Consider the following 14,268-nt stretch of genomic DNA (forward strand, 5'->3'; position numbering starts at 1 on the left):
GTCTTTTTTTTTTCAATATGCATGTTTAAAAGATCTGTTGTTCATGTTCATCACACTAGAGCTTTCTTTGCATGAGTAGTTATTAAGCTGCGAAAAAAAGTGTCATCTTATTGCCAATCTGAGCACCAAAAAGGTTCTTTTATACTAAGTGCACATTTTTGGCAAATGAGCTGTTTTACATTTATTAATCTACTATCTCATGGATTGTTTTTCCTCAGTTGTTTTTCAGTTCTGAAAGTTTTGACGTTACTGTGTGCTGGAATTTTAGCCTGATGTAATGAGGGCTTAGCAAAGCCCTAGTGGGATATGATCCGTTCCGGGAGACAATATTGTTAATGTCCATTCAGAAACAGTGCAGGTTAAGGTGGGAAAAACAAGTGTGCTATTTTTAGTGAATGTTGTACTGATTCAATTACCTAGCAACGCATCCCAGGTCTCTGATAGCAAGCCTGCCAGGGGGTGGGGGGAGATTTTCATCATATCATTTCAGGAAACCTTGCATAATCTTGTGAATTGGGAGTCAGTGAATGCAGGTGATTGCTTTAAGCACATTCACACTTACTCTCTACAACTGGGGAGGGGGAGTGGAACTGCCCCATGCTTCCACTGAAATCCAAATTTTAATAACAGAAACTGATTTAAAAATACAGTGGAACCATGCCAGCTTCATTAGAAAGAAATCTAAAATAAATTTGACATATTTTCAAAAATTATAAACAGGATTTATTTCAAATGGGATTTTTAAGTATTATTCTTATACCTTTCTTGCTGGATTATTTTTTATGTGAAATTCTTTGATGTGTTTAGGGCTGATATAGTATCTCCTGTCTCTGTGTACAAGCTTCCCTGCATGTATGACCACACTCCATAGCAATTAGCTTGATATATCTGAAATATCTCTGATCTTGCAGGAGGATGATAGTGTAGAAGCGAGCTGGCATTTTCTCACACATTTTGTGTTACCTTTTAGTGTGTTTTTACATTTTCTTTTACAGAAAGTTTGAAGTGTAGCCGTTGATTAAAAGTACAAATATACTGCATTATTAAACTATTCCCTGTAATAAGATTTAAGAATCCTTTACATTCAGACAGCTTGCCTTCACCAATGCTTGTCTGCAGCGCCTGTCTGCAGCTTCAGCCTTTGTCTGCTATACAGATTCCCCAAATAGCCCTACCGCTACATTTACACTATCACTGTATTAATATCCATGTCCTTACAGATCACAGTCTGGAAACTCTCTTGCATTGAAGCTCAATAACAGGAACTCAGTCTAAATAGCTGCAACAGCTGCAGAATGAATTTGAGGGCAAAGTCACTAATTAACCTCTGTCTGTTTGGAAGTATATTTGCATTAATAACCAGTGATTATTCTTATATTTATCTGTGAATAAAAGAGAAAGTAAAGGTTACCTTTTTAATACCTGGAAGTGTTCTCCTCTTAAAGGGTAAAACTCTGCACTGCTAGTTTGTCATATGATTCAATGACATCATTAATGGTTAGGTAAAAGTATATCTACCACTAGTTTTCAGCACTGTTCACTGCACTTTCAATAGGAAATTAATGTAATTACTCTACCTTCAATGTAGTGTATTGAGTGCAGAATTTATAGAGTGATATGCCAAGCACAACACCAGTGGAACAGAGTGGCGAATGCTAAGTAAGCTGTCATTCGGGCAGATTTTTCAAAACCAGTGAAAGGAAAACTGCAGCAAACCTAGTGCAAAAGTAGAGCAAATGCTTAGCTCAAAGGTTCTGATTGGTTGATCTTATCAGCTGTTCCAGTTTTGCATCTATTTTGCACAAGGATTGCTCCAGTTTTCCTTGCATTGGTTTCGATACATTTGTACCATAATGTCTTACAAATAACACACAGTGGAAAAGGGCACAGAAGAGAAACCCAACTGTTATCCTCTTCTTCTATATGGAGGTTTGATTGCAGTGGATACAGCCTCTTCAATACTCTAGCCTTTTGGTTGTGTGGGTTTTTATTTTATTTTTTTTAATTTTCCACCAGCGGTACCTATGATCCTTCATTGAAAGAATGGTGTATTCCTTTGTCTCTCACAGGCAGTCATCTAAAATCAGTCATCTAAAATCATGTTTGTCCACAAGATGTCAGTGAAGAGCCCTTGAAACATATGGCATTGTATTACTCTGACAAGCCTCCTTTTTTCAACAACTAAATATTTGTAAAGTGGTTTTCTCCTGTAAGACCCAAAGCAAATAAGGTTGTCTCAGATCAGTACATAGATGCGGTTTGTGATGTGTTACAAGGGGAAAAGTTATGTGATAATAAATGCCAGATTAAACGGGTGGTTTTTCAGTTTTGATTTATATACCTCCAGAGTTGGAGCTGTCTTGAATGGGTGTGGCAAGGCATTACAAGGGGTAGGGGCAGCATACCGGAAGGCTCTGGCTCCAGAGGTTTTGAGTTGGGCTCTGGCTCCAGAGGTTTTGAGTTGAGCTCTGGCTCCAGAGGTTTTGAGTTGAGCTCTGGCTTCAGAGGTTTTGAGTTGGGCTCTGGCTCCAGAGGTTTTGATTTGGGCTCTGGCTCCAGAGGTTTTGACTTGGGCTCTGGCTCCAGAGGTTTTGAGTTGGGCTCTGGCTCCATAGGTTTTGAGTTGGGCTCTGGCTCCATAGGTTTTGAGTTGGGCTCTGGCTCCATAGGTTTTGAGTTGGGCTCTGGCTCCAGAGGTTTTGAGTTGGGCTCTGGCTCCAGAGGTTTTGAGTTGGGCTCTGGCTCCAGAGGTTTTGAGTTGGACTCTGGGGGTGGTCATGTTATTAGATCCTGTCGATCAGAGATTGTTGGAGGTGTGATATAGTTGCAACAAATCATTCAGGTATCTGGGGTCTAGGTTGTGTAAAAATTTCAATATCAGCATGCCAATTTTGTAGAGCATTCTAAATTTCTCAGTCAGAGAGCTTTCCCAGCCTTGTTCCAGCAAAGAGTGTTTGCTCAGAGGTGTATCTAATGCGGGAGTAGTCCTGCACAGAGGGCAAAAACAGGACTCCTCCACCCTCTAGAGCAGGCGCTCTTGTGCTCTCACAGTTCTTATTGGGCGCTCATGGTGGTTGCACTGTTATGAAGGGGATCTTGGGGGTCACACTAGTTCTATATGACCGGTGAAGGCTCTTCTCGATGAGAGTTTGAAAAATAGTAATTACTTGACATCACCTGATCAATGAAATGATACACAGAAAAAAAGCTTTATTAACCTCCCTGGTGGTAATCCCAAGTGTAGCTCGGGGTAGGAATTAGAAGCTGCACTCGGGGTAGCTAAAAAAACAGCGCTGTAAGCTTACCTGGGTCCTGTGCAGGGATTCTAGGACACTTCTGCTGGCCACCGGGATCCCCATCTTCTCTGCTTCTACCTCCGGCATGCGGCGTGATGTCATCAGCGGGGGACAGCACTAAATTTAAAGTGGACCCAAATTCTTGCACAGGACAGAAGGAAATCGGAGAAATGCACCCCGGTAAGTATATAGAGAGTTTAGCCTGTCTAATTCCCCCATCTGGACCTGAACGGATGCACAGTTTAGAAGGAAACATAGAGAAATGCACCCAGTATGTATACAGAGAGTTTAGCCTATCTAATTCCCCCATCTGAACCTCAACTCTTGCACAGCACAGAAGGAACACATAGAGAAATGCAGCCAGTATGTATTTAGAGAGTTTAGCCTGTCTGATTCCTTCTTATTTGTCTTAAATCTCAAGTTGTAATTTGATCTCTCCCTGTGTCAACTAACTGCCATGCAAGAGATGGCAGGTAAGCTCATATGAAAGCACAGGATGTTAACAATATAGCTATAGGCAAGGCCAAATTTTTACTGTCGCCGTCCCCAGTAGAGATGGCCTGAACAGTTCACATGCGAATGTATTCGCGCTAACAACGCGAGTTCGCATTTGTGTCAAACCGCAAACTTTAAGCAAGTTCGACCCGCCCCCTATACCACATCTTTGGGCTAAACTTTGACCCTCTACATCACAGTCAGCAGACACATGGCAGCCAATCCCTCCTGGAGCTCCCCCTCCTTATAAAAGGCAGCAGCATCTGCCATTTTCTCACTCTAACTGCTGCTGCTATAAGTGAGAGAAGGGAGAGAGGTTGCTGGAGAGATAGAGAAAGCTTAGTTAAGTCTTGTTAGCTTGCTCCTTGCTATTTGTTGCCAGCTCTTTTGAGAGCTAATGTTCTTGTGATGTGTTTTTTTTTTTTTGTGTGGCCCACTGACACTGCATAGACAGCCCTGTCTGTCGCAGCTGGTCCTTGCTAATTGCTATACTGTGCCAGATCCAGCACATTCAGTGCATACCTTTTCACTGCACCTGTGTGACGGCACATTGTATCATTCCACCAGCAGTCACTGCATACATTTTCACTGCACCTGTGTGACTGCACATCGTATTATAGCAGCAGTCACTGCATACCTTTTCACTGCACCTGTGTGACTGCGCATTGTATTACAGCAGCAGTCTGTGTATACCTTTCACTGCACCTGTGTGACTGCACATTGTATGATAGCAGCAGTCACTGCATACCTTTTCACTGCACCTGTGTGACTGCGCATTGTATTATAGCAGCAGTCACTGCATACCTTTTCACTGCACCAGTGTGACTGCACATTGTATTATAGCAGCAGTCAGTGAATACCTTTCACTGCACCTGTTTGACTGCACATTGTATTATAGCAGCAGTCACTGCATACCTTTCACCGCTCCTGTGTGACTGCACATTTTATTATAGCAGCAGTCACTGCATACCTTTTCACCGAACCTGTGTGACTGCACACTACATTAGTCCAGTCAGTGCATACCTTTCACTGCATCTGTGACTGCACATTGTATTATATCTGGCAGTCAGTGCATACCTTTTGCTTGAATGGATGGCAGACTTGACCTCCATAACAGATTCCCGTTAAAGGATTTTAAAAGTATTTGTCTCATCATCATACAGCAGGGCCTCGCAAGAGTCCTCCTGTATTGTTATTTTTTTGTCACTACCTCCCTGAGTCGGGACTTGTGTGCCATGCCTGCTGCCTTCCTTGGATGTGTGGTGGTAGCCATTTCTCAGGCTCCCACTCCGGACCAGAATCGAAAAAAATAGATGTAAGCTTTAACAATGGTAGAGAAAGAACCATCGACAGTCTGAGCAGTGATGAACCCTTGGCCTACTGGGTGCACAGGCTTGAACTGTGGCCAGAGCTGTCACAATTTGCCATCCAACTTCTGGCTTGCCCTGCCTCAAGCGTCCTAGAAAGGAACTTCAGCGCAGCTGGAGGCATTGTCAGTGAGAAGAGAAGTCGCCTAGTTCAAAAAAGTGTTTAGTACCTCACCTTTATCAAAATGAATAAGCCATGGATCCCGGAAGGCTACTGCCTGCCCGAAGACTAAGTCAGTCCCCACACAGCATCTCTGCATGCCTGCCTGCTGGCTGCTGCCTGCCCCAAGACTAAAGTCAATCCCCACATAGCATCTCTGCTTGCAGGCCACTTGACTGCCTTCTCCGCCACCACCAACAGGGTCCAGGACTCCAGGTGGATTCCTGAATTTTTTAGGCCACTAACAAAAAGAATAAAAAAAATTCTGGTGCGTGTACATGCCTGCCTAATTTGTCTGGCTGCACTGCGGCTGCAAAAACAAAACAAAAGGCATGTACATACAGTGGCTTGCAAAAGTATTCGGCCCCCTTGAAGTTTTCCACATTTTGTCACATTACTGTCACAAACATGAATCAATTTTATTGGAATTCCATGTGAAAGACCAATACAAAGTGCTGTACACGTGAGAAGTGGAACAAAAATCATACATGATTCCAAACATTGTTTACAAATCAATAACTGCAAAGTGGGGTGTGCGTAATTATTCGGCCCCCTGAGTCAATACTTTGTAGAACCACCTTTTGCTGCAATTACAGCTGCCAGTCTTTTAGGGTATGTCTCTACCAGCTTTGCACATCTAGAGACTGAAATCCTTGCCCATTCTTCTTTGCAAAACAGCTCCAGCTCATTCAGATTAGATGGACAGCGTTTGTGAACAGCAGTTTTCAGATCTTGCCACAAATTCTCGATTGGATTTAGATCTGGACTTTGACTGGGCCATTCTAACACATGAATATGTTTTGTTTTAAACCATTCCATTGTTGCCCTGATTTCATGTTTAGGGTCATTGTCCTGATGGAAGGTGAACCTCCGTCCCAGTCTAAAGTCTTTTGAGGACTCCAAGAGGTTTTCTTCCAAGATTGCCCTGTATTTGGCTCCATCCATCTTCCCATCAACTCTTACCAACTCCCCTGTCCCTGCTTAAGAGAAGCACCCCCAGAGCATGATGCTGCTCCCACCATATTTGACAGTGGGGAAGGTGTGTTCAGAGTGATGTGCAGTGTTAGTGCACATTAGTGCACCCCTCCACTTGTTAGACCCCTTGAAACATTTTTTTCATCACTTTTGTGGCCAGAAACAGTGTTAGTAGTTTTTCAAGTTCGCCTGCCCATTGAAGTCTACTGCGGTTCGCGAAGTTCGCCGGTTTGTGAACTTTTTTGCGAGTTCGTGTTCCTGGTTCACGAACCGAAATTCGCTGGTTCTCACCATCTCTAGGCCCCAGTCTGGCAGGCTAGCAGGGTATGCAAAGTGGGCAGCAGGGAACTTTTATAGTTACCTGTCTGGACAGCTAGATCGGCTTCTTCTCTCCTCCACTGCGGCGATGATGTAACCCTGACATGTCTTCTTGGTTCCGATCACATGATACGGCATGTTATTGGGATCCAGGAGACCATGTCAGCATTACCATGCCACACGGTAATGGAAGAATCTCTTCCACCATGCCTCTTCCACCACCGGGTGGGGCTGTAATGCAGATACTGCCTTTTAGATCCCCTTCACGTCATATCATGTGATCAGATTTGACCAGGATCCAGAAGACCTGCTGGAAGTTCAGAGCCACGGGTGGAGGAAGAGAAGAAGCCATACGGAACAGGTAACTATAACTGCTCCCTGCCACCAGCTCATTTGGCTGCACTAGGCAGCTAAACGAGATTTGCCAGCAAAGATTTTCATCGGACAGCAGTCTTCAAATGAAAAATTTTGTTTAAAGCTGCTAATGTAATGAGTTACTTATGATTGGATTGCACCACTTGTTTAGGTTACAACAAGGTGTGCCAGCCAAGTTTTGCTTCTATGAAATGTAAAATGTTTAGAAAATCCCACCTCCATCCTTATTTCTCCATCTGCTATTTCTGGGAATGGTTGGAAATGAAATAGAATTTACCTCTCAGTAGCAGCAGTGGTTAGACTTTGCACAGGATGTGAATATCTTATCTAGCAATCTTTTTGAAGCACAGCCAATCCTTGTGTCCCAGTGTGGATATTTTAGCCACACTGTATTTGTTTAATATTCTGTTTATTTGGAAGTTTTAAGGTTGTAAAGGTTTCTTTCAGAAAGAAGGTTTTCTCTGTGAGCCTCTCCAGGGAAGGAAGAGTTATGCAAGCCAAGCCTCTCCCGCCAGCGAGTCTGTCCATCTTGAAAGTAGACTGTGACTGCTGAGAATAATGTTACTAAATCAAATATGTGAGGAGGTGGCTGCCAGATTGTTTAGTGGGACATATGTTTGCTGTATAATTGTAAACTAAGATGAGCTTGTCTAACCGAAGCCCAGAGTCCCATCTGATGTGTACATTTAATAAGAGCGCCTGTTAACTTGGAAGCCTTCTGTTGTCGATGGTTTGAATAACAGTAAAGTAATATTACTGATAAATTAGCTCACACTTATCCCCTCCTCCCAAGGGCCACCCACCACCAGGGCAGTCCAAAAAGTACTGCCGTGTGGGGCCCGGGGACAGTCTGAGGCCTGGCCAGGCCGGCAGCTCAAGTGATACTGGGAAGGGGGGGGGGGGGGGCTATTCTTTCCTCCCTCTCCTGTGCTCCCCAGCATGCAGAGCTATGCGTGCAGCAGCAGTGGGGTTCAACATACTTACCTCCTCCAGACGTTAGGAGTCCCCTCTGTCCTCTGTAGCCTCACCCATTCTCTACTCTCTGAGTCTCATGCACATCATGTCCCCCAGAGAAATCTGGGTTGTGAGGACCATTAGTCCACCAGGGAAATCTGGATTGTGGGAACCATTCGGCCGCCAGGGAAAGCTTGGATGGTGGGGACTACTAAATCACCAAGAAAAGCTGGAGGGAGGGTCAGTAGACTACCAGAGAAAGCTAGATGGGAGGGACCACTAGAGCATTCTGTAAGGGTAGGTAGCATTGTTAGACCAACCGGGGTGAGGGACCATTACCCCACCAGGCAAAGCTTTATGGATATAGGGGGACCACTAGACATCCAAGACAATACTGTAAGGGGTATAGAAGGACACTAGATTAAAAGGAGTACTGTAAAGGGGAGTGGTTTGGGAAATGTTCTGCCTAATTATGATTCTTTTCTTGGGAAACACTGCCTTTTTTTTTGTTTTCTTTTTTTTTTTTGTTCAAAATTGCTTTTTTTCAGCATATTGAGATTTTTGGTGTAGGGGGGAGTGGAGTTAGGGTTGACCCAATAGGTTTGCCCATTATGGGGACCCAAACATTTCTGATGGCAGCCCAACCCCTCCACCTATGCCTAACATTACCCCCAACTACACCTTACTCTAACATTGATTGGAAACGGATTTCTAAATTCAGCTGCAGTGAGGGCAGGTCTGGCTCCAGGATTCTTATGGTTGGGGACATAGTGAGTGCAGGTTAGTCCTTACTCAGCCAGTGCTGTAGCTGTTGTACCCAAACAGTCTATCAGGTTCTGCAGAACTATTTACTGTGGATGCTGCTGTGGGCTCCTGTGCACAGTTCAGTTGACAGGCCCCATACTATCTGTCCTTAGAAAGAAAGTATATGATGGATAATGAGAACAGTATGTGGCAGCAAATAGCATATATATATATATATATATAGTGGTGTGAGAAACTATTTGCCCCCTTCCTGATTTCTTATTCTTTTGCATGTTTGTCACACTTAAATGTTTCTGCTCATCAAAAACTGTTAACTATTAGTGAAAGATAACGTAATTGAACACAAAATGCAGTTTTAAATGATGTTTTTTATTATTTAGTGAGAAAAAAAACTCCAAATCTACCTGGCCCTGTGTGAAAAAGTGATTGCCCCCCTTGTTAAAAAATAACTTAACTGTGGTTTATCACACCTGAGTTCAATTTCTGTAGTCACCCCCAGGCCTGATTACTGCCACACCTGTTTCAATCAAGAAATCACTTAAATAGCTATCTGACACAGAGAAGTAGACCAAAAGCACCTCAAAAGCTAGACATCATGCCAAGATCCAAAGAAATTCAGGAACAAATGAGAACAAAGTACTGTAATTGAGATCTATCAGTCTGGTAAAGGTTATAAAGCCATTTCTAAAGCTTTGGGACTCCAGCGAACCACAGTGAGAGCCATTATCCACAAATGGCAAAAACATGGAACAGTGATGAACCTTCCCAGGAGTGGCCTGCCGACCAAAATTACCCCAAGAGCGCAGAGAAAACTCATCCGAGAGGCCACAAAAGACCCCAGGACAACATCTAAAGAACTGCAGGCCTCACTTGCCTCAATTAAGGTCATTGTTCATGACTCCACCATAAGAAAGAGACTGGGCAAAAATGGTCTGCATGGCAGATATCCAAGGCGCAAACCCCTTTTAAGCAAAAAGAACATTAAGGCTCGTCTCAATTTTGCTAAAAAAAAAAACATCTCAATGATTGGCAAGACTTTTGGGAAAATACCTTGTGGTAAGGAGACAAAAGTTGAACTTTTTGGAAGGTGCGTGTCCCGTTACATCTGGCGTAGAAGTAACACAGCATTTCAGCAAAAGAACATCATACCAACAGTCAAATATGGTGGTGGTAGTGTGATGGTCTGGGGTTGTTTTGCTGCTTCAGGACCTGGAAGGCTTGCTGTGATAGATGGAACCATGAATTCTACTGTCTACCAAAAAATCCTGAAGGAGAATGTCCGGCCATCTGTTCGTCAACTCAAGCTGAAGCGATCTTGGGTGCTGCAGCAGGACAGTGACCCAAAACACACCAGCAAATCCACCTCTGAATGGCTGAAGAAAAACAAAATGAAGACTTTGGAGTGGCCTAGTCAAAGTCCTGACCTGAATCCTATTGAGATGTTGTGGCATGACCTTAAAAAGGCGGTTCATGCTAGAAAACCCTCAAATAAAGCTGAATTACAACAATTCTGCAAAGATGAGTGGGCCAAAATTCCTCCAGAGCTCTGTAAAAGACTCGTTGCAAGTTATCGCAAATGCTTGATTGCAGTTATTGCTGCTAAGGGTGGCCCAACCAGTTATTAGGTTCAGGGGGCAATTTCTTTTTCACACAGGGCCATGTAGGTTTTGAGTTATTTTTCTCACTAAATAATAAAAACCATCATTTAAAACTGCATTTTGTGTTCAATTATGTTATCTTTGACTAATAGTTAACGGTTTTTGATGAGCAGAAACATGTAAGTGTGACAAACATGCAAAAGAATAAGAAATCAGGAAGGGGGCAAATAGTTTTTCACACCACTGTATATAGTGAGTGCAGAATTATTAGGCAAGTTGTATTTTTGAGGAATCATCTTATTATTGAACAACAACCATGTTCTCAATAAACCCCAAACAACTCATTACTATCTAAGCTGAATATTTTTGAAAGTAGTTTTTAGTTTGTTTTTAGTTTTAGCTATTTTAGGGGGATATCTGTGTGTGCAGGTGACTATTACTGTGCATAATTATTAGGCAACTTAACAAAAAAACAAATATATACCCATTTCAATTATTTATTTTTACCAGTGAAACCAATATATCATCTCAACATTCACAAATGTACATTTCTGACATTCAAAAACAAAACAAAAACAAATCAGTGACCAATATAGCCACCTTTCTTTGCAAGGACACTCAAAAGCCTGCCATCCATGTATTCTGTCAGTGTTTTGATCTGTTCACCATCAACATTGCGTGCAGCAGCAATCACAGCCTCCCAGACACTGTTCAGAGAGGTGTAGTGTTTTCCCTCCTTGTAAATCTCACATTTTATGACGGACCACAGGTTCTCAATGGGGTTCAGATCTGGTGAACAAGGAGGCCATGTCATTAGTTTTTCTTCTTTTATACCCTTTCTTGCCAGCCACGCTGTGGAGTACTTGGACGCGTGTGATGGAGCATTGTCCTGCATGAAAATCATGTTTTTCTTGAAGGATGCAGACTTCTTCCTGTACCACTGCTTGAAGAAGGTGTCTTCCAGAAACTGGCAGTAGGACTTGGGAGTTGAGCTTGACTCCATCCTCAACCCGAAAAGGCCCCACAAGCTCATCTTTGATGATACCAGCCCAAACCAGTACTCCACCTCCACCTTGCTGGCGTCTGAGTCGGACTGGAGCTCTCTGCCCTTTACCAATCCAGCCACGGGCCCATCCATCTGGCCCATCAAGACTCACTCTCATATCATCAGTCCATAAAACCTTAGAAAAATCAGTCTTGAGATATTTCTTGGCCCAGTCTTGACGTTTCAGCTTGTGTGTCTTGTTCAGTGGTGGTCGTCTTTCAGCCTTTCTTACCTTGGCCATGTCTCTGAGTATTGCACACCTTGTGCTTTTGGGCACTCCAGTGATGTTGCAGCTCTGAAATATGGCCAAACTGGTGGCAAGTGGCATCTTGGCAGCTGCACGCCTGACTTTTCTCAGTTCATGGGCAGTTATTTTGCGCCTTGGTTTTTCCACACGCTTCTCGCGATCCTGTTGACTATTGTGAATGAAACGCTTGATTGTTCGATGATCACGCTTCAGAAGCTTTGCAATTTTAAGAGTGCTGCATCCCTCTGCAAGATATCTCACTATTTTTGACTTTTCTGAGCCTGTCAAGTCCTTCTTTTGACCCATTTTGCCAAAGGAAAGGAAGTTGCCTAACAATTATGCACACCTGATATAGGGTGTTGATGTCATTAGACCACACCCCTTCTTATTACAGAGATGCACATCACCTAATATGCTTAATTGGTAGTAGGCTTTCGAGCCTATACAGCTTGGAGTAAGACAACATGCATAAAGAGGATGATGTGGTAAAAATACCCATTTGCCTAATAATTCTGCACTCCCTGTATATATAACGAACGAGATAAGGACTGTAGGTTCGTTCTTAACCCGAATCTGTTCTGAAGTTTGAACACTGTGCCATCTTTGTCCCCTGTACCTCCTCTGACACCCCCCCCCCCCCCACACCCCCATGCCTCCAGTGTCACCCTCTGTGTCACCTCTGCCCTCTATACCTGCTTATACAAGTTTAAAAGCCATTTTTTCTCAGATTTTTTTTAAATCAATTTTCTCAAAAACTATAAGTCCGATTTGAAAATTGTTTTTTTTTTACTTGTTCCCGTGGCAACACAGAATCCATGCCATTCGTATCGGCGGGTCGTTCGTAAGTCGGGGACTACCTGTATACACAAAGTGCTACAGTTAAAAGTGGGTATGTTTGCAAATAATGTTGAGGTTGAGTCAAATAGTGGGACGTAATGGGCATAACTTTATAGTATATTACTTACCGGAGAAGTTCATTGATCAGGAGAAAGAGGTTTTCTTTCACCATGTCCGCCTCTGAACCCACATATATGACCATTACCGATACATCATACCTGATTTTCTCTCTATATACTCAGCTGATGTCCTCAAATCACAATATCCTCCATACTTACATGTCCAAATGGGAATCAGATGTAACGACTCCCAAGGCCCAAGAAGATTGTTTAGGCTGTCACAGAAGTTCCCTAGCCTGGATGGTGTGGCAATATTAAGACTATCACATAAAAATCTCTTAACTTTATCCTATCCTCTTCCTACTTCTCCTCTGTACTTTCACCTCTATTCTTGAGCCTTCTCTTTTCTGGGATATGGTCTCACTTTAGATTGTTATGCAAGCAATAAACTATTTGTTGGTAGATCGGGTAAACAATCATTAATACAGTAAACCTAATATTTACCTAGTCTACTTCCTTGCACCATTAGATAGTAAACGATATTTCTGCATAAATCTTGTCTAAAGGCCATTTGCACCCCCGCTAGCTTTGAACTTCCTGGAGCAGTGCAAAACTATAAGAATGTCACCCATGTACTGCAACAGCCCCCCTGAAGGACAATTAGTTGGATCATGTTAATTAGGGCGCAATTTGCGTTGGGGGGCCCATGCTGCAAATTGTAGCTATAAATAATGAGCGCAAAGCCAATGTTTTATTGGGCACCTATGGCAGTGCTCGAGGGCGTCTTAAAGGTTAGGCATAGGGTGGGTTAAGGTTAACTGCTGACTAGGGGAGTTTTAGTTTCAGGCAACCCTTGGGGTTATTGTGCTAGTGTTAGGCATCAAGATGGAGGGTTCTGGGTGAGAATAGGGTTAGGTTAGAACAGAGTAAAATATTGGTAAAACTATCAATATTCTACTATAGTGGATAATAGACTATCGGTCCAGTTATCAATATTTTATTGCCATTATTTCATGCCCATAGTGGATAAAAGAATATCAGTAAAATTCTGGTATTCTATTAGCGTTATTTCGGGCCCATTTCTACAAGCAACACTCATATGTATGCCAGTTAATCACATGACTACATACTCCATAAATTGCCACAGAAAATGTCAGCAATCTAAAATGCATAATATTATTATTATTATTATTGCAAACTTTAGACAATATGTTCTGGGGATGGAAGGGTGGGACCACACACTTGATGTGGTAAGTGTACAGTTCACATCTTGGTTCCAGAAAGACCTCTGTCAAGCTATACTTATCTGCTTACCTCTAAATAATAAAGTGTGGCTCTCAAGCCCTCAACCAATCATATTCTTTGGTGGATACCTTCTCCCAAGTTTGGTTCCCAGATCCTATTCCTAATTTTTCCCAGATCAACCCTATCACCTGAAGTTGGAATTTTCTCCTTATCTGAAGATTCATAACTCCTTTAATGTGTTCACTTCTCAAATCAGCTTTTTCCAACTGTTTCTCAGTACAAAACAGAGTAGATACTGGAATCCAGACTCTCCTAGTGCTTTCTGCAGGACTTGACAAGCTGGAAAAGCTATGAACCACGAGGACCATTCCTGGGTCGCTTTAAAGGATCTCCAATCTCCCCTTCTTGAAGGGCAACAGTAACGAGAGGGATATGCAGGCTGCAAAAGTTATTGCTTTGTAACCAATACTAGTTACCTGGCAGCCCTGCTGATCTATTTGGCTGCACTAGTGTCTGAATCACTCAGAAACAA

General features: G+C 42.8%; 1 protein-coding gene across 1 annotated transcript in view; it reads left to right on the top strand.

Moving 5' to 3' along the window:
* Nucleotides 1-14,268, top strand: part of LOC137521440 (probable glutamate receptor) — an 81,644-nt gene that overhangs the window by 225 nt on the left and 67,151 nt on the right. The window lies entirely within an intron of this gene.

This window comes from Hyperolius riggenbachi, chromosome 6 (genome assembly GCF_040937935.1).
Source record: "Hyperolius riggenbachi isolate aHypRig1 chromosome 6, aHypRig1.pri, whole genome shotgun sequence".
In the NCBI taxonomy this organism is placed as follows: domain Eukaryota; kingdom Metazoa; phylum Chordata; class Amphibia; order Anura; family Hyperoliidae; genus Hyperolius; species Hyperolius riggenbachi.